This window comes from Microtus oregoni, unplaced genomic scaffold (genome assembly GCF_018167655.1).
Source record: "Microtus oregoni isolate MIOR12 unplaced genomic scaffold, Mior012 000001F_ref0000356, whole genome shotgun sequence".
Classification (NCBI taxonomy): Eukaryota; Metazoa; Chordata; class Mammalia; order Rodentia; family Cricetidae; genus Microtus; species Microtus oregoni.
Genome location: NW_024543060.1, coordinates 36,151,996 through 36,179,947, shown reverse-complemented (window position 1 = coordinate 36,179,947; position 27,952 = coordinate 36,151,996).

The window sequence follows — 27,952 nt, the reverse complement described above, 5'->3', positions numbered from 1 at the left end:
TATAGAGATGCCTAATGACTTACAAGAGACTCTTCCGTGAGCATTGTGGAGCATGATCATTCATAACAAGTGATCAATCCCATTACCCATAGAGGAAGAAGCAAAGGATAATTTTTCAGAATATACAGTGTACAAGTACTTGAGTGAATAAAGAATGAATTAAATAGAAACTGATCTAATAAGTAGGTAAAAAAAAAAAAAGACGGTATCCATATCCGGTAGAATCTAATGACATTTTCATTTGATCTGCTGAAATACCTATGACCATTTCTTTTTCCTTTGGAACATGTCCTCAGGTTACCCTCATTATCTGGGTTCTTACAGAGGACAAGCTGGAAATGTAACTTATAATGGAGCTCAAGCATAAGGTAGTCCATATTGATCCAGAATGAATTGTTTCAAGAAGAGATTTCAGAGGACCTCATCTCATTGGCCAATTTCTCAACAGTGGTTACCAAGTGGGAGCAAATAAATGAAGTAAAATTCAGAAAAGCGTGTAAAGACCTTTCACTCCAAATGCAAATATGCTTAGCTAACAGTAGTTAAAGGATACTGCTTTAAATAAAGGTATATACTGTTGAAGGAGCTGTGGGTTGCATTCCTGCCGCCCTGCTCCCAGCCACCTGGCTAGCTTATGCCCCGAAATAACAACACACAAATTGTATTCATTTAAACACTGCCTGGCCCATTTCTATTAATGTGTGTAGCACCGAGGTGCGCTTACCGGGAAGATTCTAGCCTACGTCCATCCTGGGTTGGAGCTTCATCGCGTCTGCCCCAGAGAGGAGAGCTATTGAGTCTGAGCTCACTTCCTCTTCCTCCCAGCATTCTCTTCTGTTTTCTCCACCCACCTAAAGGCTGGCCTATCAAATGGGCCAAGGTGCATATATATATAAAATTCTGGAATTCAGTCTGTAGACCAGACTGGTCTCAAACTCATAGAGTGCCAACTGCCTCTGCCACCTCAAGTGCTAGGATTAAAGGTCTATGCCACCACCGCTAGGAATAAAACAAATATTTCTAAAAAATGAATTTTTGTTATTAACTATGTTAGGAAGCTTAGTGAGCTTTGCCCAATTCAAATGAGCAGATGGAATTCTAAAGGAGGAAAGTGTGTTTCTTCCTGAAGAAAGTATAACAAGATTAAAACTGGCACTTGAAGATTTGGATCTCTCATCTCTTTACCTGATCCAGAGGCTTTTTGCTTCTTCCACAACTATCTGTTCAAGGCATAGATTTCTTCTCCAATCATCTCTCTGTTATGGAAACTGGAATTTAAGTAGAGACTAGTTTTTCTCTCCAGAGGGGTGAAGATGAAATTTGTGGTGTTCATATTTGCCTATGCAGACAGGGTACATCATCTCTTTGACCCAATATTCTCAATAAAGTCTTAGCCCCTGAAGATCCACTGGAAACAGAAGACATTTGGCTGTACTGCACAAATTGCATCATTAAATAGGCACTCTCTTTTCTGCTTCTTTATCTTCAAACAACAGATTCACAAACACAAAATACTGAAGGTAGAAGAGACCCTGGACATCACTAACCTTGGCCCTCAAATAAGAAAAGCAGGTTCTAAGGGATGAAGAGGCTTCTTTGAGATTGCATCGTCAGTGATTAGCAAAGGACCAGCACGTCCGTGCATCCAGCCCTTCCATGTGTATTGATAGCCAGAGCAAACATCTGTGTTGGGCTTCATCCAAGTTCAAAGAAAGAAAAGAAAAGAGGAAAACAAAAGGCTGTGTTGTGGGTAGAGTGTAAGCCTCATGAACAGCAGGTTTTTCTAAACTCTGTCTTCTTGGGAGGTGGTGACTCAGTCTTTACTCCTTACAGGATATTTGGCCCTGTTCTCAGAGAAAGAACAGCACTGGGCTTGCCAGCCTTCCTTTCCAGGGCCAGCATAGTAAATAGGATGAAAGCCCTGAACTTAATTGGAGCTTCTATTGTAAGACAGAATGGAAGGGTCGCTGAAATGTCAAAACATTTTCCGGAGATCTGGGCAACGTACCTTTTCCTTAAAGCAACTGCCAAATTTCTCAATGTGACATTTGCATTGTGGAAGGACTTGCAGGGAATTAGAAACCAGACCAAGCCAGGCTTTCATCCTCTACAGTGATGAAAACAGGGAATTACTACTAAGGTTTTGCACATATTTAATTTTCATTTCTTCCACTCGTTTCAGGCTTCAAACATGAATTTCAAGCTTTTCCATGAACTATGCTTTCCTGATGTAGCTCTTGCTGTTTTGAACAATTACGTGGACAAGATGATAAGTATTAAAGATTTAAAATGAATATCCACTTTCAAAAATCAATAAAACAAACTCACAACACAGCCATAATCATAGATATCCTTTTTTAGCTAATTTAATTGTTAATTCATTTTATGTTTTGATGTGGGATTCCACTCTGTATGCTGTGAATACCATTGGTTAGTGAATAAAGCTGCTTTGGACCTATTGCAGCACAGAATAGGGCAAGGCATGAATTCCATGTAGACAGAAGAGGAAAGAGTAGGCAGAGTCAGGGAGATGCCATGTAGTTGCCACAGGAGACAGACACTGGATGGAACCTTACCAGCAGGCAACAGCCATGTGGCAGATTAATAAAAATGGTTTAATTTAAGATTTAAGAGCTAGCCAATAAAAAATGTGAGCTAATAGACCAAGCAGTGTTGTAATATTACAGTTTCTATGTGGTTATTTTGGGTCTGGGTGGCCAGGAACGAACAAGCAGCCATGGACTACAATTGACAGCCAATATTTGCTGACTACATCCATGTACAACCTTTTTATTTTTTAAAAATTTATTTCTTAAAATTTTTAAAAACTTATTTCTTAAAAGTTCTATATGTATCTGTGCTTAAGTGTGTCTGTTTGAGTACATGTGTGTGAATGTGTGTGTACAAGCATGTATGACTGCATGTGGAGAAATGGAGTTTATCTTAGCTATTGTCCACCTTGGTTTTTCAGAAAGGTTTGTTCACTAGGACCTGGGACACACTCTCTTGGGTTGGTGACTGGGCACTGAGCCCAGGAGATGCTCCTCAGACCCTACTCTGTCCCATCAGTGATGCAGGGATGAACTGAAAACACATGCCTCCATGCTTGACTTCCACCTGCAGTCTAAGGATTGAACTCAGGCCTTTACGCTTATATAACAGGCACCGTACAGACTGACATCTGTTTCTTTGAATTAATGTTAACTGATATATATATATATATATATATATATATATATATATATTCTTAATTAACCTTTGTTTTTAGTTGGGATTAATAGTGGAATGGGATTTAGGGCTTTGCACACCTTAGGTAGCTACTTTACCATTGAGTTATATCTTTTGCCTCCTTTTTACTGTTTATTTTGATTTATCTTGTTAGTCCAGTCTATTTAAAGAAGCAGAACCATTGAATATATCTAGAGTATTTATATAAATATATCATTATATAATTATATATAGTATTATAAATATATGAATAGAAAATATTTTATTATTAAAATATTTCTATTATAGAAAAATATTTAGACATGTAATATATAAATTATAAATATATACACACATACACATATATACGTATACACTTATACATATAATTTACTAGAGTGACTTACAGGCTGTGGTCTGGGTAACCGAGAATGGCTGTCTCTGGCTGACAGAAAGGCTAAGGAAATTGCTTATTCAGTTCATGATACTATCTGGCTCAGCAATCCTAATCTAGTGTGGTGTACCACAGTCATCTTACAGAGCTGCTAGACTTTGATCTATGTTGGAATCCTGAAGAAGAAGGTTTTAATATGAGCTAAAGAACGCATCAGCAACAAAATGGATGAACTTGCCAGGGAAAGTGAGGGCAAACAGGGACAAAGCAAAATTATCCTTCTTCTTTGTCCCTTTATGTGGAATGCCACCAGAAGGTGTACCCCAAATCTAAGCTGACTTTTCCAATCCCAATGAAGAAATTCCTTCACAGATGTCCACATCTGCTTTGATTTTAGATGATTCCTGATGTAGTCAAGATGACAACCAAGATCAGCCATCATGGTCTCATTTAGTCCTTCAGGATGGCCTTGAACTGACTTTGTAGGTGAACTTGTCCTCCTGCCCATGTCTCTTGAGTGGGTAGTACTGCACTATCATACCCTGCTAATGATGTGGGATCCCCCTCTGTATGCTGTGAATACCATTGGTTAATAAAGGAACTGCTTTGGGCCTATAGCAGAGCTATAGGGCAACAGAGCTAGGTGGGGAAAACTAAGAAGACAGGACATTTGGTTGAATTCTATTACTTCAGGATTTTATAATTCAGGGCTGTGTTATTTGAGGATTTGAAATTTAGTTTGCTTGGTAAGGATTTCTTTTGTTGCTAAAGTATATTTATAGTATTTACCAAGTGTCAGGGAAAGCATCCACTATGCTTACATGCGTTAATGGAACGTGTGGGTTATTTTATAAGTATTCTCTCACTCCTTTGTCAGACTAACTGCCTGAGGTTAACATTGTCACTCACAGGGACCCCCTTTCACAGTTGATACACCATGGTACAGAGAAGCTGAGAATCAGCTGCTGCCTGTGGGAGCTGGAAAGTCTTCCCAAGTGTCTCTGACTCTACAGTCTGTGTTTTTTTTCTCTGCCAAGAGACATCTAGGAACCATTCTGAAGCAGTTCATTGAACCTCTAATTAACTTATTCTTTAAACATCCATCAAATCCCCACAACGCAAGCACCAGACGGGCTGTGTCAGTACAAAGATGAATGCCATCCAGATTCTACCCTGGGAGCAGGGGTTGGGAACAGAAATGTGGCACCATTGTCACAAAGCTATGTTCACAGAATCAGCCACTAAAAGAAACACTTCATTTGCTAGCAATAAATTTCACTTGTTTTCACACTGAGGTCATTTGGTTGGCACACTCTGAGTGCCTGCGTATAATCCCAAATGGTAGGAATTTCCTTTAATAGCTTCACTACTCTGGATTCTGATTCAAGCGGAGATCCATTTAGCAGACTAAAGTGTTTAGTTTCTACCAACTTCACTAACCTTGCTGAACTCTAGGTTAGGGACATTATAAAAGACTGAGCAAGTCAGGTTGAGATCCCCTGCAAGGGATGACTTAGGTCTGGAGTGGAATTCAGGAGTTCCGTGTTTCTTCCTGATGGCTAAGAAAAGCAATGTGTTCATGGCATAAGGAACCCATGGAAGGCTCCTTCTTTCTTAAGATCTTTTGAGTAAGGTATCCCTTTGATAGTGACTGTTTTCTTCATGCCCCCTCACCCTCTCCAGAAGTTCCTATTGAGTGACTCTCCGGTAGTCAACACAGCATACCCCTGTATTTTTCTTCAAAAATTTTGGTTTTTTTTTCACTTCACTGTTTTTAAATTTCAAGAATCTTTTTCCCCCCCTCAAGAACTGGTACTTGAGTCTTTCCTTTAATTTGTTTTCTATTGCTATGCATTTAAGAGATTGCATGGATCTAAGAAGAGGCTTTGAACTTTGAAACAGTGCGGAGACTGTGATAGACTATGGAGACTTTTGAAGTTGGACTAAATGCATTTTGCATTATGAAGTGACTACAAGCTCATGGGGGACAGGGAGAGGAATATGGTTGCTTGAATGAAAACGTGCCCCATAGACACTTCATACCTCATTTTGAGTAGGTGTGACTTTGTCAGAGAAAGTATATCCCTGGAGGTGGGCTTGAGTTCACAGATATTCAAGTCGGGCCTATTGTCTCACTTTCTCTTCCTGCTGCTTGCCAATCTGGGTTTAGAACTCTCAGCTGCCTCTCCACCATCATATGTGTTTGTGTACCACCGTGCTTCCCACCATGATAACAATGAACTAAACCTCTGAAAGGTAAGCCAGCCACAATTAAATTCTCTTTATAAGAGTTTTTGGTCCTATGCAGGTTCCCTAGCTGTTGATCTTGAGTTCGTGAGCTCCAACAAGCTCAAACAGGGACATCTGTCTCTGTGGGTTTCCCCATCATTATCTTGACCCCTCCATTGCTAATATCATCCTTCCTCTCTCTCCCCAACTGGACTCCTGGAGCTTGGCTCTGCACTTGGCTGTGGATCTCCACATCTACTTCCATCATTTACTGGATGAAGGTTGGTGTTTGTTTTTCTGGGTTTGAGTTACCTCAATCAGGATGATTTTTTTTCTAGTTCTATGCATTTGCCTGCAAATTTCACAATGTCATTTTTTTCTTGCTGAGTTATATACTCCATTGTGTAGATGTACCACATTTTCTTTATCCATTCTTCAGTTGAGGAGCATCTAGGTTGTTTCCAGGTTCTGGTTATTATGAATAATGCTGCTACCATAGACTAATAGAGAGCCAGCTCCTAGATAGCACCCAGGATACTGAGAGAAGTTCATGGAGTCAGCTGCTGTTTATAAATGATAATGACCTGCGGTATGCTGCTATGAACAGGGATACAAGAAACATACCTAAAAATAATAAGAAAGTTTAAAACAAGCTGACAGACAAAATCAAATTAAAAGGAGAGAAAGTCAAAGTGACTCCACTAAAATCAAGAACAAGACAAGGCTAGGCATTCTCTCCATATTTATTCAATATAGTACTTGAGGTTCTAATTAGAACAATAAGGCAGCAAAAGGAGATTAAGGAGATACAAATTGGAAGGGTAGAAGTCAAACTTTCACTATTTGCAAATGAGATAGTATACATGAGTGACCTCAAAAATTCTATCAGTGAACCACTACAGCTGATACATACCTTCAGCAATGTGGCTGAATACAAGATTAAATTTAAAAAAAAAAAACAGTAACCCTCCTATATATGAATGATAACTTGGCTGAGAAAGAAATCAGAGAAACAATACCATTTGCAATAGCCACAAATAATATAAAATATTTGGGGGGTAACTCTAACCAAACAGTGAAAGACCTTTATGATAAGAATAAGGTCTTGAAGAATAAAATTGGGGAAGAGATCAGGAAACAGCCGATGTTTCTAACCTCTGAACCATCTTTCCAATCCATTGGGGAACTCTTAGATTCTCCCTTTCATGATAAAGACTTTTTCTCAAGTGACTCACAAGTTTTGGCTTCCATTGCTTTTTAAGAATGAGGCAGCCAAAGGTTGTTTAGTCACTGTGCAAAACCGCGAAAAATATATGAAGAACAGCTTGTGCATCAAACCACCAGTGACAAGGATGTGTCTTTTCTGTTGATATGGTCAGATTTCTGCCTAAACCATCACAGCAGCATTCTAGTAGAAAAGATAGGAATCTCATCATTGACACAATGCTTGTAATTTCAATAGTACGCATCGGTCCTCAGCGCTGCCTATTGTACTGGGTCCAGAATGTCCGCCCTAATCAATTTTCACATGTTGTCTTTTTTATACTTTGAACAGTTTCATATATGCAAACTGAATTTTAACTATCCCACTGCCCTCTCTCCCTTTCCCTCCTACACCGAAAGCTTTCTCTCCCGGAAGTTTCCCTTCTACTTCTGTGTCTTTTGTGTGTGACCCACTGAGTGTAGTCACGGTTTCCTGCAGGATCACAGTGGGAGGTTTTGTCCTGGGCCATGGGCTTACTTTTCAATGACTACACTACTAATGAAAATGCCACTTGACCCTTCAACAACTATTAGCTGCCAGTGGTGTCTCCAGGAGGGAAAGGGGTGGGGACTCATGAGCCCTTTTCTACCAATGATAAAATGTTGCCAGGCCCAATCTTGTGGAGGTACTGTGTCTGTAACTTCATCTACTTTAATCTCTTTGGGAAGAAAAGCTCTGCCGGGCTTCTAAATGTATTTTGTCCAGATTTTCCATTGCTCTCTGTTTTTATAGCACATTTGTTCTTCCATTCTCAAACAGAGGGAGCCCCTAATCCTGACTTTTCTATGATCAAACTGCTCCCCCATTCCTGGCAGAGAGTCACCTTTTATAGGGCCGTCTCATTCATCGCTTTTCGCTTACCAGCTTTCTGGTTTCCCAAGTAGTTTTACTGTTGTTTTCCTTCCTATTCTTTTTCTTTGCAGATTTATGCTTATATTGAAACAAAACAAAACAAATGAGCAAACCTCTGCTGTCATCCAGTGCAGTTCAGGAAAGGAGTTAATAAACATACGCCCTCAATCTGCCCTCTGTAATTGGTCTCCGTGTTTTATTCTTTGAAGTGGTTTTTTAAAAATCTTGCCACAAAAGTAATACATGTTGCTGTAGATAATTTGTTAATTAAATTATAAATTACAATAAAAATAAAACAGATGTTTGCTTTCTGTGAACAATTAACATTTTGGTTATTCTCTTGAAGCTATTTTCCCCTAAAATTTATTTTTACATAGTTGGAACCATATTGGACTTAAAATTTTATGCCTAATTGCTTTGTTTTTATTCACTTTTAAAGGGTTTTCCATATTATTAAAACAATTTATAAACATTATTTTATAAGCTCCATTATATTGATTTTAGTATGCTGTTGCTTATTTAGCCATTTGTCTATTACTGGGCATTTGGGACATTTCTCTTTTTATTTTCTTAAGAAAAATAAAAGCAGCTTGGAAATGAAAAAAAAACACTTCTATATTTTAAAATATTTTCAAGGGTAAATTTTAGGAGAAGAAACAACTGAACCCAAACTGTAAGCTATACGTTTGTTAATATGTTTATTAAACATCATGTTATGTATTTTGGGCATTTGTTAGAAATTAACTCTAACTCAGCAGGGTGGCTGCTAAGTATTCCCAATTCTTTTCTACCCTCTCATCACCTACCCCATCTTGGGGAAAACAAGGGAAGCACATTAACGTCTGACTTTGCCTCCATCCCTGTCCACATGGTCAGGTTTTTCTATAGAGTTTGCAGGGCCTTAGTTGTGAAGACAAATGCAGGCTCTAAGTTTTATGTCTCTCACCTTCTCTTCTCATACCTGTTCTATCTAGCCTGGACCATGTATGTAGATGTTCCAACTCCTGCATTCCAGGGACCCCAGAACTCCTCTAGTCTTATCTTCCGTGTCCCTCAGTACTCAAGGAATCTACACTGGGAGAGAAGGTCTCTTGAGGAGAGAATTTCAAAATGTCAGGATCTTGAAATATAACCTAGAATTGGGGGTGCTGGGGTCCAAGTCATCATTTCTTATTATATGTAGTTTGCCGTAAGGAGAGGGACAAAGCAATAGATAGGACAGATATAGACCTCATGGTTGTGGTCCATAGCCTGAGTCCAAGGATAGCACTACTCACATTCTGCGACTGACCCACATGTTCAACAGCCTATGGACGCAGCAAAATAGTGTTACACCATCACTGGAGTAATGAGACAATCTGCCTTCCCTCCAGACGTGACCCAGCTTAGGCAGATGGGTGACATGGCAGACAACAAATAATGGGTTTGTGGTGGAAAACGGGTCAAAGACCTATATCTCTTCTCATTTTTTCGAAGGAAACGAAGACAGAGTGATAATCTACCAGTATATGTTCTCCTATATGTAAGTGAAAAATACTTCATCATATATTATACTGTAGTGGGTTAGACAATAACAATCTAAAGGTATGAAATGCAAATCCTTGGATTTTGAAAGTAATACTTTAGAAAAGAAGAGTCTTTGGAAATGTGGTTAAGGAATTTGAGGCAAAGCATTTACCCCCAACTATATGGCTGAATCCTAAATACTGACATAAATATTGTTAAAGAAGAGAGGGACAAAGAGGTAACATAGACATGGTGGGAGGCAGTATGAAGATGGGAACAGAGGTGTGGCTGCAAGCTAGGGCATGCTGGCAAATGCAAAAAGCCAAGGAAAATGTCTTCTCAGAGTATACAGGGTAAGAATACGATGGTGGCGCACGCCTTTAATCCCAGCACTCGGGAGGCAGAAGCAGGCGGATCTCTGTGAGTTCGAGACCAGCCTGGTCTACAGAGCTAGTTCCAGGACAGACTCCAAAGCCACAGAGAAACCCTGTCTCGAAAAACCAAAAAAAAAAAAAAAAAAAAAAAAGAATACGTAGAGCCCTGTTGAACCCTTGATCTTAAAGATCTGTTTCTATTGATGAAAGAAAAGATATTTCTGTTGCTTTATGCTGCTCAGCTTGTGTTAATCTGTTTTAGAGGCTTTAAGAAATGACTTGGAATACTGTTAAATTAAAGCAATCATTATCACCATCATAACAGCAAGGCTTTGTGAAAACAGAAAGAAGGTATTATTTTGAGAGAGGGTCTCACTCTAGTCCTAGCTGGCCTGAAACTCACTATGTATGATGGGCTGGCATAGATTTCACAGATTTCCACTTGCCTCTGCCTCCCGAGTGCCTCCTAAGTGCTTGCATTGAAGGCATGGACCACCCAACCCACAAAAATAGAATTCTTAGATCTTGCTTTATATGACCAAAGATCTTTCCCCAAAACATTAGGAGTCTGTTACTTCTCCATTGTTTTGATAAGAAACAGTGACGAAGGCCACCTATATAAAAAAGGGTTTATTGGGGGTTTACTATTTCAGAGGGTAAGTCCATGATAGTATGACCAAATATCCTGCGGCAGTGGGGTGGCATAAATACCTTATTTAGGATTGTGCATGCAATAATTTCTTACTCTCAGAACTCAGAATACAGCCATGAATCTCTGCTTTCACCATCATTCACTGTGAAGAGGGGATTCTCTGATCAAGGCTGAGAGTAGCATTTGTATTCAGGTGTAAGCACAGATAGTTAAAGACATTGATATCAAGACAATTTAGTTACATAACACATGATTATTTTTTTAAGCCGAAGGAATGAAGCTGCAATGGTAGACATTTATACAACAGTTGATATATGAGAACCATTTTTATTCAATCAGAATAGTATTTTATGCACTCTTTTCAGGAACCATCTACAGAAAGAACAGACCTTTTATGAGTACAGTATCCCACTCCCTATCTGTGGTTGACCTCTTTGGAGAGCCCCTAAGGATCCTATATATGTCATCATTTTTAAAAATATGTTTTCTCAAATTTTGTATGCAAATGGATGGAAACAGAAAATACTATCTTGAGTGAGGTAACCCAGACCCAAAAAGATGAATATGGGATGTGCTCACTCATAATTGGTTTCTAGCCATAAATAAAGGTCAGTGAGTCTATTATTTGATATCCTAAAGAAGCTAAATAAGAAGGTGAACCCAAAGAAAAACATATAGCTATCCTCCTGGATAGGGGAAGTAGACAAGATTGCCAGGCAAAAAATCGGGATCTTAAGGGTGGGGTGGGAGGGGGGTAAGGGGAGATGGGGAGAGAAAAGTGAGAAGGGTAAAATGGGGAGAACTTGGGGCAACGGGATGATTGGGATAAAGGAAGGTTGGATAGGGGAGCAGGGAATCACATATCTTAATTAAGGGAGCCATCTTAGGGTTGGGAAGAGACTTGGACCTAGAGGGGCTTCCAGGTGCCCAAGGCAAGGTCCCCAGTTAGTTCCTGGGGCAGCTGAAGTTAGGGAACCTGAAATGATCCTATCCTATAGCCATAATGATGAATATTTTGCATATCACCATAGAACCTTCATCTGGCGATGGATGGAGATAGAGAAAGAGACCCACACTGGAGCACTGGACTGAGCTCCCAAAGTCCCAATGAGGAACAGAAGGAGGGAGAAGATGGGCAAGGAAGTCAGGACCAAGAGGGGTGCACCCACCCACTGAGACAGTGGGGCTGATCTATTGGGAACTCACCAAGGCCAGCGGGACTGTGACCGAAAAAGCAGGGGATAAAACTGGACTCTCTGAATATGGCGGACAATGAGGGCTGCTGAGAAGCCAAGGACAATGGCACTGGGTTTTGATCCTACTACATGTTCTGGCTTTGTGGGAGCCTAGCCAGTTTGGATGTTCACCTTCCTAGACCAGGATGGAGAGGGGAGGACTTTGGACTTTCCACAGGGCAGGGAACCCTGACTGCTCTTCAGACTTGAGAGGGAGGGGGAGAGGAATGGGGGGAGGGGGAGAGGAGTGGGGGGAGGGGGAGAGGAGTGGGAGGCTAAATAAATAAAAGAATTAAATCCAGAGTCTTCAATATGTTAAGTATATATTCTCATCTGAGATATACCCTTGGCTCTTATAAGCATATTTCTGAGAGAAGATTAATATCTAAACTATATAAGGAATTCAAACAACTCAATAACAAGAAGATAAGTAATCTGATTGACAGCTAGGCAAAGGAGTCAAATAGATTTTTTAAAAAAGAAAACCCACACATGGCCAACAGATGTATGATAGGGTGTTCAACATCACTGATCAATAAACACAAATTAAAATTGCAGTGAGATATCACTTTACACCAGTATGATGGTATTATAAAAAAGAATCCATGTTTGTTTTCTTTTTTTTTAATTTATTTATTTATTAAGGATTTCTGCCTCGTCCCCACAACCGCTTCCCATTTCCCTCCCCCTCCCCCGATCAAGTCCCCCCCCCTCATCTGCTCGAAGAGCAATCAGGGTTTCCTGACCTGTGGGAAGCCCAAGGACTGCCCACCTCTATCCAGGTCTCCTAAGGTGAGCATTCAAACTGCCTAGGCTCCCACAAAGCCAGTACGTGCAGTAGGATCAAAAACCCACTGCAATTGTTCTTGAATTCTCAGTATTCCTCATTGTCCGCTATGTTCAGCTAGTCCGGATTTATCCCATGCTTTTTCAGACCTAGGCCAGCTGGCCTTGGTGAGATCCCAATAGAACTGCAAACATAGAGTTTATTTTATAAATTTGGCAAGTCAGAAGTACAATTATTAATAATAAAATGGAATAATTATAATAATATGATGTTAAAGTTATTTTAAACATACTATTATTATAGAATTTTTCATTTACTATTTCCAGGTAACATTTGACTATGGGTTGCTAAAAACCACAGAAAATGAATTCATGGATAAGGGTGTGGGGGACCATGGGACGTCTTTATGTCTTATCAACCACACAAAAGAGAGGGCAGAAGACTGCTGTTACCAAAACAGGGAAAAAACAAGGTTTACACCTTATTATTGCATTCTGGAAGTAATATTTTATTAAAATTCATTCCCCTTTCCTTTGGAGAGAAATCAGTTGAAAACCACAAAAGATAAACTTCCCCCATGATAGATCGTACTTGGAAGTGTGATGCTCAGATTTCCATGAACAGCAGCAGCCGGTCCCCAGTTTATCACACTGGATGGAGGCCAGCTTTCACAGCTGCTCTTTCTTCCCACTGCAGAGGCAGCTTGGCTGAGTAATCAGCATTATTCTGCATTTCCTAGGGGAAGATGCACTTCTTTGGAATTAGTCTTGAATTAAAATATTTATTACTAAATATTTTGAGATTCTCATTTTTAAATCTACTCTACTTGTTCCAAACCTTCCATCACTCTTTTGCAACAACTATAGAAGGTACAGTTAGGTTTCAAATTGTCAAATGATGACAATATGTGGCAAGAAATGGCCTCTGTGATACGTGGACCAGATGTGTTCTTGAGATGTAGGAAATAGGGCTTTGTTTCTTCCTTTCCTCATCTGTGGTACAGTGATGAGTTGAGAAACAGGTGTATTCTGAAATGCAACAGCCAGAAGCTGAAACATGGTGATCAAGTACTGGGTAGTTATATAATTGGAATATCTTTTTTTGTTAAAGTATATGACCATTATTACTGGTACAGTAGGGGTTGGAGGCACCTTGATGAATATTTAGCAGCTAGCTCTCTTGACATAAACAAAAACAAAAAACAAAACAAGCTTCTTTTGTAGCATTTTCTGATTTATTCATTTTTGCTGCTATTTCCAAGATGGCAAATTTTAAGCTAACAATGTGATGTCAAAAGGCTCATAGAATTTCTGAAGATTCAACATTTGGCTGAGGAAAGCTGATAGAAACTGGGTTTAGTAGCTTATTGGCAGGGTTGAAGTCAAAATGTGCTTTTGGTTTTACTTCATGCTGGCATTCTTTGCTGCAATGGAAATAGCTTAGTGGACTGAAGCCTGTGAGCATCTACTGGTATTTAGTCATTAAAAATGCAAGAAATTGGGTAGGACCAACTCCTGTCTTTGAACCCATGTTGGTTAGAACAAGATCACTGTGGTTTTGGTTTATCATATGAATATTTCTGAAGACATGCCAGGATGTCATTAGGTGGTTTGTGTCTTTAGGGCTAGTGACAAAATATACAGAGTTTTTATGTATTTATTTATTTTTGAAAATATAGTTCTAGAAATATAGTGAGTCTTTCTCTGTCCTACCAGCCAGCTCTCAAAAATGACAGGGAAATTTATTATTAATTATGAAAGAACTGGCCATAGTAAGGCTTGTCCCACAAGCTCTTATAACTGAAATTCACCCATATTTTTATTAATCTACTTTCAATCATGTAATCTCTACCTCTTTCCTATTTTTGTGTGTCTGACTTGTTCCACATGTCCATGGCATCTAGATTCATGCTCTTCTTCATCTCCCTCTTCCTGGAAGTCCTGACTATATTTCCTGCCTAGCCATTGGCCATTCAGCTCTTTAATAAACCGATTACAGTGATATATCTTCACACAATGTAGAAATATCTCACAACCTAGATTTTTTAACTCTAAGTTTTCCAGGAAACATATACTAATTACCTGATCATTATTGACCTTTTACTCAGCCACAATATAAGATTATCTCTATCTATGGAAGGTTGTGTACCTTTTTCCAGCTAAATTTGTAGAAGGGGTGGCCCCTTTCTTATAATGCACTTTTATTTCTAAGTAAGAACATTTGTATTACCTGTCAGAAATGGAAGGTGATTACCAGAACATTGATAACCTGAGTCTTTAAATTTTTCCAAGTGGCACCTTGAAAGGGCAGCTTTTTGCTAATACTTGCATGCCTTGATCACATGTCTCAGTTACATTAGTCGGCTATATCAGAGACACATTTTTCTGAAGAACCTAAGGAGGAGCCATTATAACTTGTTGGGTCTTCCTAGTTAGAAGAGACTACACTGCTATTTTTATTTATTATTTATTGTTTTTTTAATTATTTTATTGAGAAAAGAAAAAAAGGCATAAACAAAAAACAAGTTTCCACCTCCTCCCAGCCTCCCATTTCCCTCCCCCTCCTCCCACCCTTCTCCCCCTCCTCCCACCCTTCTCCCCCTCCCCCCACTCCCCTCCCCCTCCCCCTCCCGTCCACAGAGCAGTCCGGGTTCCCTGCCCTGTGGTAAGTCCTAGGTTCCTCCACTCCCCTCCTGCCCTCCCCTCTCCCTAACAATTCTATTTCACAGGGTGTTGAAGACCAAATTGAAAACCTAAAACAGTGAGGTCCAAATCAGATATCATCCTAAACTGGTTGTAAAGTGGAGTTAATGAACCAAAGAGGGAGCCAATATGAGAGTAGAAAAATTCTTCCAGAAGCATAAGTTTTGAAGAATTTATCCCCAGCTGATAGACACAGGAACAGAAAGATGAGTGTATCATGAATACTCTGACCTAACAGGAGATTAATAAATTATTCATTATAATTTTTCAGAGAATTGATTATGTGTGCATGCATTCACGTGTTTGGGAATGTGTATGTCCAGCTGCATGTGAGGATGTGTGCACATGTATGTGTAGGCCATACGTCAGTGTCAGTCATCCTTCTCATGTGCTGTCTACTTTGTTTTTGAGAAAGCCTCTCACTGAGCCTGTAACTCATGAATGATCTAGACTGGTTAGACAAAAAGTTCCAGGGATCTTCCTGTCCATCTTCATAGTGATGGGATTGTTGCCAAATGCAACTGCACCCAGTTTACGTGGGTATTGAACTCAGATCCACAGACCTGTGCTTGTGAGGCAAACAGTTACCAACTGAGCCATAGTTGCAGCCACAAATAAGGTAGTAATTGAACAGCATTTCTGGGAACTGGTGGAGATTTAGGAGGGAACGCTCAGTTGGAAGAAGTAAGTTATGTGCTTTTGAACAATAACTTAGCTTTGGCTGTGTTCTGTTTTTCTCTGCTCCCTGGTTGCAATATGCAAGCAGCTTTTTCTAGCACAACTCTTCCACCATGATGTTCTGCCTTCCAAGAGGTCAAGAGACAATGGAGACTTGTGGATGGACAAAGTCAGTGTCTGCCAGTGCTTGCACCCTGTAATTGTGTCTACGTTTTCTCTCTTCTAAACGACAGTTACTACAACGGATTGACTCCACCCTAATGATCTCATCATAATGTGAACACAATTGAAAAGGCCCCATTTTCACAATGGTTACAATTAGATATTGTAGATTAATATTGCACCCTGTTTTTTTGGAGGAAACAATTTAATCATTAGTAACGATTAAATATTTGTCAATCCAGACAGAGCCCAAAAGGCTCAGTTGGGTCAATCACATCCCTGACTTGAGATTCAGAATTAAAAGGGAAATCAGAGTTCATTTTCCAAAGACATGTCATAGATCAGGAGTATGACAGCTAATCATGTGAAGAGTAAGATTGTGAAGGAGTATAAAAGACACAACGAGGATTAGAAAGGGACAGAGATGATGTGCAAAAACATACAGGGAGTTTAAAACTTGCACAGTGGCTGCGGCTCTGCAGGAAAGCATCCTTATCTGCAACTTCTTTTCTTTCCAGATGATGGAATAACCCAAGTGACCTCATAGTGCTTGAAAGTAAAAGAAAAGCATAGCACTGTGCTTTTGGTCTTCTAGATTCAAGGAGGTAGGCTCGGCTGGACGATGAGGAAGGAGCAAATGTGGACCGTCTTTGCTGACTCCTCCATTTCCATTTTGTCTTCTACCTTGCTGTTATTCTTTGTTTTCTCTCTCATATTCTCACAGACAATATTTTGTGGTAAAATAACACTGACCTCCAAATCCAGTTAGGCCAAAGAATAGGAAAAATTTTATTGGTTATTGCATTCCTTTATTAAGCCATATCTCTTATTCTCTTGGGTTTAGATAGACCAATAGAAAGATAAGTAATCTCCCCTTTCCCATGTCCCAACCCTCTTATTGTCTGTATCTTTTTTCAAATTTTGTCTCTAGTCATAACTAAAATCTCCCTTTTCTTTTTCTTGGTGTATGTATGACTATGCTATATGTGTGTATATGTTTGTAAGTGTTCATGCTTGTGCATTTACAGAGGCCAGAGAAGGGCATAGGGTACATGGACTCTCTATCTTATTCTCTTAACACAGAGACTCTCACTGATCCTGGAGGTAGGCTTAGCAAGCCTCAGTGATCTTCCTGTCTCTAGTCTTCAACACTGTGACCATGCATGGTATTTTATGTGGATTCTTGCTGTCTGAACTGAAGTAATCATCTCCCTGGCCCTAAAATATCCTTTGTAGTGCAATTTTTGTACAATATGAGGTATCTGTGAGGTCAATAAAATACAAATTGAAGAAAATGTACAAATTTATACCTTTCCAAATATGCCCTAGTACACACTCACTTCTTATGTGAGAAGCTATTTCAGGTGAATATTTGGTGTTCAGCATAGGAAACCAGCTGCAGGCTCAGACTGTACACTTCTCCGTCATTGGAGATTGGTGTCATTCTTTTAAGTATCTACATGGAGGGAGTTTACTAGTTAAATAGCAACAACAATAATGTTTTTATCAGACTTGCGCAATGAATGTCCTTTGAGGCAATGAAGTAAATCTCAGGAGTCAAAGCTTTTCCTTTACAAACAACAGCGTCAGTTGTAGGTTTTCAGGACTCCAAGAATGTGGCTTCTTAATAGTCACTTCAATTAACATTTTCTGTGCTAACCTCTAGAAAAAAAATTGTGAGGATTTCAAATAATTTTCATTCTTTTTAATGTGTTTGCTTTTGGGTACTTTAAAACATAGTTACAGGAAACAGAAGTATTTCTATTTTAAAAAGCCTCCCGGATGGAAATTTTTAATTCTTTCTTCTGGAAGATAATGTCTTACTCTTGCTTGTGACTTTTGAATTAGCAAGGCTAATCTAAATTTTAAAGTGTGTCTTGCTCATGTTGAATTTGCTAAGTGAGTTCTTTCCAAATACCTTTATCTGCCAATGCATAGCTATTTCAAGTGAAGGGTTTGCCATTTCATTGAGGAGCCTTTCTCTGATTGCCAAAATGTCTTTATGTAAACCTTGACACGCCTTGCCAGCTCAGCTGTAAAATCCTTACAATCCTGTCACCTGTCAGCATCGGGGAGTGAAGCATGAAGCAGTAAGATATGTGTTGGGTACCGAACTATGCTATGCATTTGTCTCCTGTATTAACATCAGTAATATTTTATTCTAACTCAAGGAAACGAATGCTAAGTTTGATAAAGCCAAATTATGCTTTTAAAAATTCCATATGACATATTTTTGCAGGATAACTAAAATTCCATGGAATACATAAGATTTTATATTTGAAAATTTTAATGGGATGGAACCCCATCCATTAAGAAAAAATAAGGTGAGACAATCAGAAAACACACAAATAAAATATAAATAAATAATAAATAAATATGTTGGTGAGTGTTTTATCTTTGGGATATCTGACTTATCATTTATAATATTATAATTTCATGTTGTTGTATGATGGTTTATTTTCTGAAAGTCATCCTTGTAGTAAAGTTCCAGAGTCCTATTGAGAAGGAAGCCCCCACATTTCTTTCATTAAATTTCATTTAAGAGAAGAAATAGAAAACAAATAAATATCTACAAAGGAGCCTTCTTTAGGACAACAGAAGGTGTTGGGAGTATGTGCAAATGTGTCAAATGCACTAGCCCCATGTATGAAAGTGTCATAATCAAACCTATTATCCAGCATAATTAATATAGACTAAAACAGTACTAATAAAAAGAACGATACTAATAGTTAACCAAAGTAACTTTTATTATAGTTTCTTCATATTTTGTATAGTTGTGGTATCATTCTATTAAGAGAAGGAATAATTGCCTTATAATTAAATTTTCTATCTCAAAAACCACTGTTAATTCATTTTTTTCTCTTTAAAAGCTAACAGAAATATATCCAGTGCTTGCTTTTTATAAAACCAAACCTGCTTTATAGACCAAGTACTGTGCCACAATTTTGTTCATTATATAACACACAAACTCTTAATTTTTTCCTCTTATTTGAGGAAAAATAAAACAAAGTCACCATTTAATAAGCAGATAATTTCAGGTTTAAGAGCTTTATGATCATGGATGAGTAATACAATCAATCTTTGCCTCAGTTTCTCCATGTGCAAAATAAAAATAAAATAATGATGTCCTTCTCGTAGGGTTGAAAGAGTAGTTGAGAGAGGTCTGAACCATGTGCTAGTTGTCAGGGTCATCACACAATGAGTAGGGAGCCTGTTCCTCAGGTCAAATGCTGGATTGCACACATTTACCTGCCATTCCAATTTCTTGGTTGTTCTCCATACAACCTCCCTGTTCCATAAGTTAAAATGTGGTCATTTATATCATATTCTAATATATATATATATAGCATATTCTATTATATATACCACATTCTAACTTGTGGCAACACTGTGGTCTGCAAGAATGATGCCTTCTGGTGTTGGGTAATTTTGAGGCTCTGATCAGTCTACTTCTACTTTATACCTGTCCAAGGCAAACTATCAAACTTCATATTGATGCTAAAGTGGACACCTGCAGACTGGATGGAGAGATGGCTTGGTGTGTGAAGTGCTTCTGTGCTAGCATAAGCACACAAGTTTGGGTCTTCAGCACCCATGTAAAGACCAAGCATGGCAGTGCACACTGCAGTCTCAGCTCCAGGAAGGGGGAAACCAGGAGGATGCCAAGAACTCTTAGCCAATCTATGAGCTCCAGTTTCAGTGAGAAACACAAGGTGGAGAATGTAGAGAAGCACGTATAATAAAAACTCAGAGACAGAAATTAGGGTTCATCCTGAAGATCTGAAAAGCAATACAGTCAGCCATTGGGTCTTACCTCGACCTCTGTCTGAAATGGCGATTCTGCCTCCAGGAATCTCAGAATGAGACTGTACTTGAGAACTGTTTCCTCCCATTTTATAATCCTCTCTAGGGCTGGGATTAAAGGCGTGCCTCACTGGGATTAAAGTCATGCACTGCCTGGTTTCTATGGCAAACTATTAAAGGTATGTGTTATTACATCCTGGTCTGTAAGGCTGGCCAGTGTGGTTGTTTTACTCTCAGAACTTCAGGCAAGTTTTATTAAAATAAAATAGAAATGCCCCACATTTTCCTTTTTTTTGTCTAAAATAAAAAAGAAGTCTATAATTAATATAAAAAACTATATACAAATAAGTACAATGACTACGTACAATATATACAGGCAATAAATACATCAACAATGCCTAGTCCATTTGCATAAGAAAAATTCAGAAAAAAATATTTCACATCTATCCTATTTTGGTGAGTCCAAAGTTTTGGACCTAATTTCCTTTCATTATAACTTGCATTGCCATTCAAAATTATCTTTTGCTACCTCTCAGCCTTATATACTTTACATATATTTAGTGAATTTCTTTTCTGAGTCTTATAAACAAAGGAGATGATAACTATAACTATCTAGTCTTCAATTTCCCCAGAGACCCAAGAAGGAAATAGTATTAACTGAGTAAGCAGAAGTGCAAGCAAATGACTTCAGAAAAATCTGAGTAATGACAGAAACATCTGGCTTCCTGGACAGTCACCCAAAGTTCCTCTGCAACATTGGGGCTTCCATCTTCAGCCTATAGGCCTAGCATATTTGACAGACTTTTCTGTGAAGCAGGGTATTTGTGTCCTGCTTGTCTAATTAGGACAGCATATATTGAGACAGGGGCATTTTCTTGCCAGTGCTTACTTTTGCCACAAAGAAAGTAAACTTCACCTGGAGTTTCTTTGATACTCATTGTCTCTCTGAAGTATATTGGTGCTGCCAGGAGCAGATATGTCTCATTGTCATTAAAACGAGCCTCGGTTATTAAAACATCTTAAATGACATATCCTGTAGATATCTGACATGTTTGAAGATGACCAGACTATCTAAAATATATCTTTGTTTGACCTTGAAAACATGTCTAATGTGACTACAAGCTCAATTATTATAGAGAATAAACTACTAATCTATATTTCCTTATTATCCTAAATAGTTGGTAATAATAATTTTCAAGGACTAGAAATTTGCACTACTTTGTTAAAAGAGCTGAGTAGGTACAATACCTGGAACAAGATTAGAAATATATACAATATGTTTTAAAAATAATCTCAAATTTGTATCAGTACACAAAATCTGTATACAATATACAAAAATCCAATCTAATGTAAAGCATTTAAAACTAGAGTTGCTTTTTAAAAGTAGATTAATTAATTTACTTTTTTATCTTATCTTTATTATCCCTTTTTTCTTTTCAGGGTAGACTCAATCATCTATTCTTTTATCCTATCATATCTAGATCACTCTTTTTTCTTTTCAAAACAAGAAATTTGAATTGAATTTTCCTTGTTTAGCTTTTTTTTCTCTGATATAAATGCATTATACCACAGCAGGAGAACAGTAGAGAAAGACACCAGGGAGAGACCTCTGAAACATACTCACACCCAAACATTTTTAGAAGAAAAATTCCTCCTCTAAATTACGGAAAAAGGAGTAATTCACTGTAGACAAAAATGAAATAAATATATCATGTCTATGGAGATATGATAGAATCAGATTAAGGAATATGATTATTTTGTATTCTATAACTCTTAAGGAAACTGATGCTGTCCCAGAGAGACTGGCATTTTATGTTATGCATGCAATCTATAATTGCCCTTAGAAAACACATATAACTGAACAATTAAGTAATATGAGCACTACCATCTTTCCATTGAATTCTCTTCAAGTGCATGCTTCTTTGGGAGTTGGATCTCTCAGAGGGTCTAACTGGAAGACATGCTTTTTTTTTGTTTGCTTTATCCTGTATTTACATCTTTGAGTCTATGGTCTCCAGTGATGAAGTCAGTCATCATATTAGCATTTCAGAGCTCACCCATCAACACCAATACTCAAGAGATATTGACACGCAGTTGGACTAGATTCAAAGGAATGCTTTGAACTTGAAAGTGTTTATTTCTCTGTTTCAAAATGATAACCACCTGCTGCCTTGTTAGAGTTTTGTTTCTTTCAGTCAAAATAATGGAGCTCTTAAAAATTCATTTTCATTACTATGAAACAGAACATTAAGAGAAAATATTCTTGTTTATTGCCTTAGTTTATGTTTGTTCTTTAAGTTGATCACTAAACCCCAGAGGTAAAGAAATTTGATTCACTCATCATAAATACATGAGGTTATTGAGGAATTTTGTGTTTTGTAATTCAGTCACATTATCTTTTTCTAGCAAAAAAAGATTATTGCCGGTAGCGCAAAGATGTCTGAAGTTTCATTTTTATGATTGAACATTGATAACAATCGCTTGGAAACAGTGTTCGAAAGACAAAGTATTTCCACAAATTTCCTCAAAGTGCAGTGAAATTGCTACATGCAAATGATTACAAAGGCTTTAATTAACACCTTAAAATTTCACAGAGAGATCCGTGAATAAGCAGTAGATTGAAATTTGAAAAGTATAGTTATAAACTCTTAGCAAGCATGGCCCTTTAATTAAAGTAATGCCTTGTCACATTTCTAGAAACTCTTGTGTCCCTAGTTCCGAGCTCTGTCCTTCCGTTTCCTTGATCACCTTCTCAAATGCCTTCTGCACTAGCTTGCCCTCTTCTCATGAATTTTCAATGAGTTTCTGTCTTAGGTTTTTATTTTTTTCCTCTATTTTCTATCTTTGGTTATTTCACCACCTCACTTCAATATTTTAGAATTCATACAACACTGGACTTCCTGAAATAATTTTGCTAGCTGTAAAATTATTATTTCTCTGCAATCTTAATTTTCTATGTGTTCCGTGCTTGTACTCCTGGGGAATGCCTTGCTGCTTAGACATTCCAAAAAAGTAATGGATTATGGTGTTTGATGGATGCCCAGAAAATTCTCTTAGCTAACTGCTATGATTTGGTTACATTTTTTGCAGTAATCATTCTAATTTTTTTCACTCTTCAGACTTAGAAACTCATAGAAACTTTTGTTTATCTCCTCCAGAATTAGTAATGCTGCCTGAAGAACAATCTATTTTCCCAATACTATGCCTTCAGGTATTTTCCTATCTATGTTTTCTTTATATTGTTACTTGTCTCATTTCTTGTAGAACTTAGTTATTTTAATGAAGAAAGTAGGTCCTGGAGTTGATTGTTTTTAACTCTTTAACTATTTTTGGGAAGGGGGGGCTTAACCACCCAGTTCCTAAATAAATCACACCGAGGCTTATTCTTTCTTATAAATGCCCCGTCTTAGCTTGGCTTGTTTCTAGCCAGCTTTTGTTCCTTACATTATCCCATCGACCTTTTGTCTCTGGGCTTTTTCCTTTTCTTACTTCTGTAATCTTACTTTCACTCTTATTCCATGGCTGGATGTGTGACTGGGTTGCTGGTTTTTTCTTTTCTTGCTTCTTGATCTCTCTTGCTCCTAGATCTCCTCCTCCCAGATTTTGCTTTTATTTTTTTGTCTCTGCATGTCCTTTCTCCTGCCTCACTAGTGGCCATGTAGCTCTTTATTAGGCCATCAAGTGTTTCAGACAAAGAATAGAAATCAACATAAAAGAATGTAACACATTTTTGTATCATTAAAACTAATATTCCACAGCATATACAATGTAACACATCTTAAAATAATATTCCACAGTAAGTTTCATGTCCTTCTCATTGTTAATGGTCCCACTCTATGGTATTGCTTTTGCAGGACTGGCTTCATTGGCTGTTCCTTGTACTTTAAATATTTTAACACTCTTTCTAATTGCCTCTCATCAATCTGTCATGCACTAGCATAGCATATTCTTTACAATGTTTTCTTCATCTGAAGCACGGTACTGACTATGTTCTGTTGCTTCGGTTGCTTATGCTTCACAGACATTCAGAGGATTGGCTATAACTGATCTATTGACTATAACTGTTCTATTGACTATAACTGATCTTTATTGCCTCACACCTCAATAAATATTTAAAACATGCTCCTAAGTTGCTATAGATATGCAAATATATAAATAACTAAGTAAACATAAATACACTAAATTCAACCATTTCTAGGACCCTTATTTCTGTAGCTACCTGTTTCATATGTCAACACTTAATCCAAGTAACACTTCTCCAAGTAGACTGTGTCAGAGATTCAGAAGTGAAAGTGGCCCACTTCTCTTTCACATCCTTAAGTGTTTGTATTGACTTCACATTATGTACTTATTACCTATATGCTGTGTGTTTTTCTCTTGGTTACTAAATTGGACATTGAGTAGAGAAATATCTTTTAACCTTCTTGTGTTTAACAAGGCACATTTTCTTATGCTGTTTTATGAAGCTTAATTTCTACCCAAATATTTCCATTTGATCTTAATAGTTTAGTGAATTTGTTAGTTGTATACAATTATCACATAACAGTCAAGATATAGTATGTTTCTATAACTGTAAAATATTTTTGAATACACGTTTTAAAAAAATCCATTCTTTTCTCTTGTAATACACCCTGACTGCAATTTCCCTTTGCTCCACTCCTCCAAGTTTCCCTTTCTACCTCTGCTCACCCCAGATTCACTTTTCCTTGGTTTCCCCTCAGAAAAGAGCAGACTTCCCAGAGATATCAACTTAACATGACATCACAAGTTAAAAGAAGACTAGGCACAAATCCTCAGACCAAGGCTGAGTTAGGCAACCTAGTAGGAGGAAAAGAGTCCCAAGAGCAGGCAAGAGTCAAAAATACCCCCACTTCCATTGTTAGGCATCCCATAAAAGTGCCAAGCCAATAGCTATATATGCAAAGAACATAGCCCCAACACATGCAAACTCTGGAAATACAGCTTCAGGCTCGATGAGTGCCGATGCGTTCTATTTAGTTGATTCTGTTGGTTGTGTTCTCCAGGAATCCTTGACCCCTCTGACTCCTAGAGTTCTTTCTTTCCCTCTTCCATGGGTTCCCTGAACCCCAAAGGAAGAGACCTGATGGAAATCTCCAGTTTGGGCCCTGTCTGCTTAATGTTTGGCCATGGGTCTCTGCACCTGCTCCCATCGGCTGCTGGAGGAAGAACTCCTCAGCCTTGGGTGAAATAAGATCCATCTAGAATTATATTTTTACCTTTTTTCTGAATTTATGTCAAGAAGATCACAAGATCTGTTCTCTGTTTTACTTGAGTCTTTCACTTTGTGTAATATTTTTTAAAAAAATTCCATGGAGCTTCTTTTTCAATTACTTTGATTTATTAATATTCTGCATTATTGCTGAATGAGGACGTTTTGTTCATTATTCACAAACTGGTGAACATTTGGTTGCTTCAAAGTTTGGCTATGTCAAATGAAGCTGCAATGAACATTATATACTAGTTTCAGTATAGATATATTTTTCCATTCATCTTGAATAAATACCTCAAAGTGAAATAGTAGGTTTGGTAGATTTAACATATTAAGAAACCTTATGAGCAAGTTATGAAGCTGTGGAGAACACATAGGGAGTGTTGTCTCCTGGTCCTGGAGTAAACTAGATGTGCAGTTTAATGTCGAAACTCACAGAGGATAGATAGGAGGTTCTACCTTTACCAGCCAGTATGGTAAAATGTCACAATTCCTGGCTCAGTCCAGTGTTTAGATTTTTAACCAAGTGACTAACAGGAGGGCTATTCTTAAGAAGCCACAGCAACTCATAATCATATTTTGTAATAATTTTCCAGACATTTCCCCAACAGGTCTGTGCCATTTACTCATTCAATGCTTTAGACAGAAAGAAGCTTCCTGACATTTCAAAGACAATAAGACAAGAGGGAAGGGCTTATTTTGACTCTTAGGGGAAGAAAAAGCATTGCCATATTTCCCTGATTGTGTGACAGCTTGTGAGAATTTGAATTTCTAAGCAAAATGTTGCTAATGAGGTCATTTAATCCCTGGATCTGTTCACTAATCATTTCCTGAGAATAAAATTAAGGTGGTCCTGCTTGAAACACACACACACACACACACACACACACACACACACACACCCATAAAGACAAAATTCTCTAAAGTGGCCCTATCTCTTCTTGTGAGTGCATTCTAGGGAATGAATACTGGAAGAATATGGCAGAGATACATCATCCATCCCTATAATTTCCTTATCTGCTTTAAATTTGTCAATCCAGCTCCTTCGAGGTCTGATCATTATGAATTCAGCCACACAGTAGCTCTGATTACTGCTGAGGTTCCAGATGTTCTATTGTTGCTTGAGAAGATGTATGCATTCTCATCCCAGTTCCCTAGGGCATGCTGAATACATTTTAAAATATTTTTGTAAGGAAAAGAGGGTGTCAGATGAGCTGAACAAAGATGATACACAACTGAACATGCCAAATTGGATGGGAAAAAGTTCACAAGGCCTGAATCCTATCTTTAAAAAACAAAACAACCACTCAAACCAAACCACAAACCAAACCAAACCAAAACAAAACTATAGGCAACCTAGGAGAGCGAGAAGTGAGAGAGATGACCTTCCCTAAGGAAATTACACCAATTGGTTGTTCAGTGTTTAACGGTTAATCCTGAAGTCCTACAAACACAAATAGAAGTAACACTATACGGACTCAACAGGTTATTTTCAGAATATATATGTCTATATAAATACATGTAATACATATATATGCACACACACAAACATTACAGATGCATACACTAATAATTAGTACAAAAGGGGACTATGAGCTTGAAGGATATTGGGAATGGCTATATGGTAGAATTTGGAGGAAGGAAAGGAAAGAAAGAAATGATATAATTAAATTATAATCTCATTTTTTATTAGAAAAGAAGGTGAGAGATGGTTCATATTTACAGACCACATAAATATTCACTACCATTTTTCTTACCTAAGACTAGGTTATTAAGTCCTTTGTTGTTGGTTGTTCTTAACTTTTTTGCTCTTTTGTTCTTTCATGGGGCACACACCACCCAGCTTCCAAATAAATCACACATGCAGGATCATTCTTAATTATAAACACCCAGCCTTAGCTTGATTTTTTTATCTAGTCAGTTTTTCTTATCTGAAATCACCCCATCTACCTTTTGCCTTTTGGCATTTTTCTTTCCTTACTTCTGTAATCTTCCTTTCACTCTTCCTCCGTGATGGGTGGCTGGGTGGCTGGGGTGGCTGGGTGGCCGGGTGGCTGGGTGGCCGGGAGGCCGGGCGGCCGGGCGGCTGGGCGGCTGGGGTGACTGGCTTCTAATACCCTTCTCTCCTTTTCTATAGCGCTTCTTCCTCTTTCTCTCCCAGATTTCTCCTCCTCTTTTTTCTCTGCTTGCCAGCCCCTCTTTTCCTTTCTCCCGCCTCGCTATTGACTGTTTAGCTCTTTATTAGACCATCAGGTGTTTTAGACAGGCAAAGTAACACAGCTTCACAGAGTCAAACAAATGCAGCATAAACAAAAGGAACACATCTTTACATTGTTAAATGTTGCGGAGTATGAACAAACGCAACTCACCTTAAAATCATATTCTACAACAACCCTTCTTCTCTAATGGTGAACTAGGAAGAGATTTAGGCAGCTGGAATTGCCCACAGAACTTCACTGTTAAAGCAATTGTGCTGAATCTGTCGTGAGATTGTGAGGCAGTTTCTCTGCTACAACCCCAGCTTAGAGAAGCCCTGCTTCTTTTCTATTTGTCTCAGGGCAGGTATTTCCTGTAAAGGGCAATTCATTTACCTGCCTACTTACAAGTCTTGAGGCATTGATTCGCTATACTTTCTCTGTCTTGGGTATCCAACATCAGCTCTAATAGTTCTTGCTCATCACTTTAGAACTCTCCACTAAATCACAGGCCATCAATCCAGTCTCCCTCTGCCTTTTCTTTCTGCCTAGATCCTTAAAAGTTATGCTCAGATTGGGTTCTGCTATTACACCCTGTTCATTCCATAATCAAAACTTTCCCATTTAATTTTCTTTATGCTACCTATTGAAATAATGTTATTTAAAAGTTCATCAATGTCT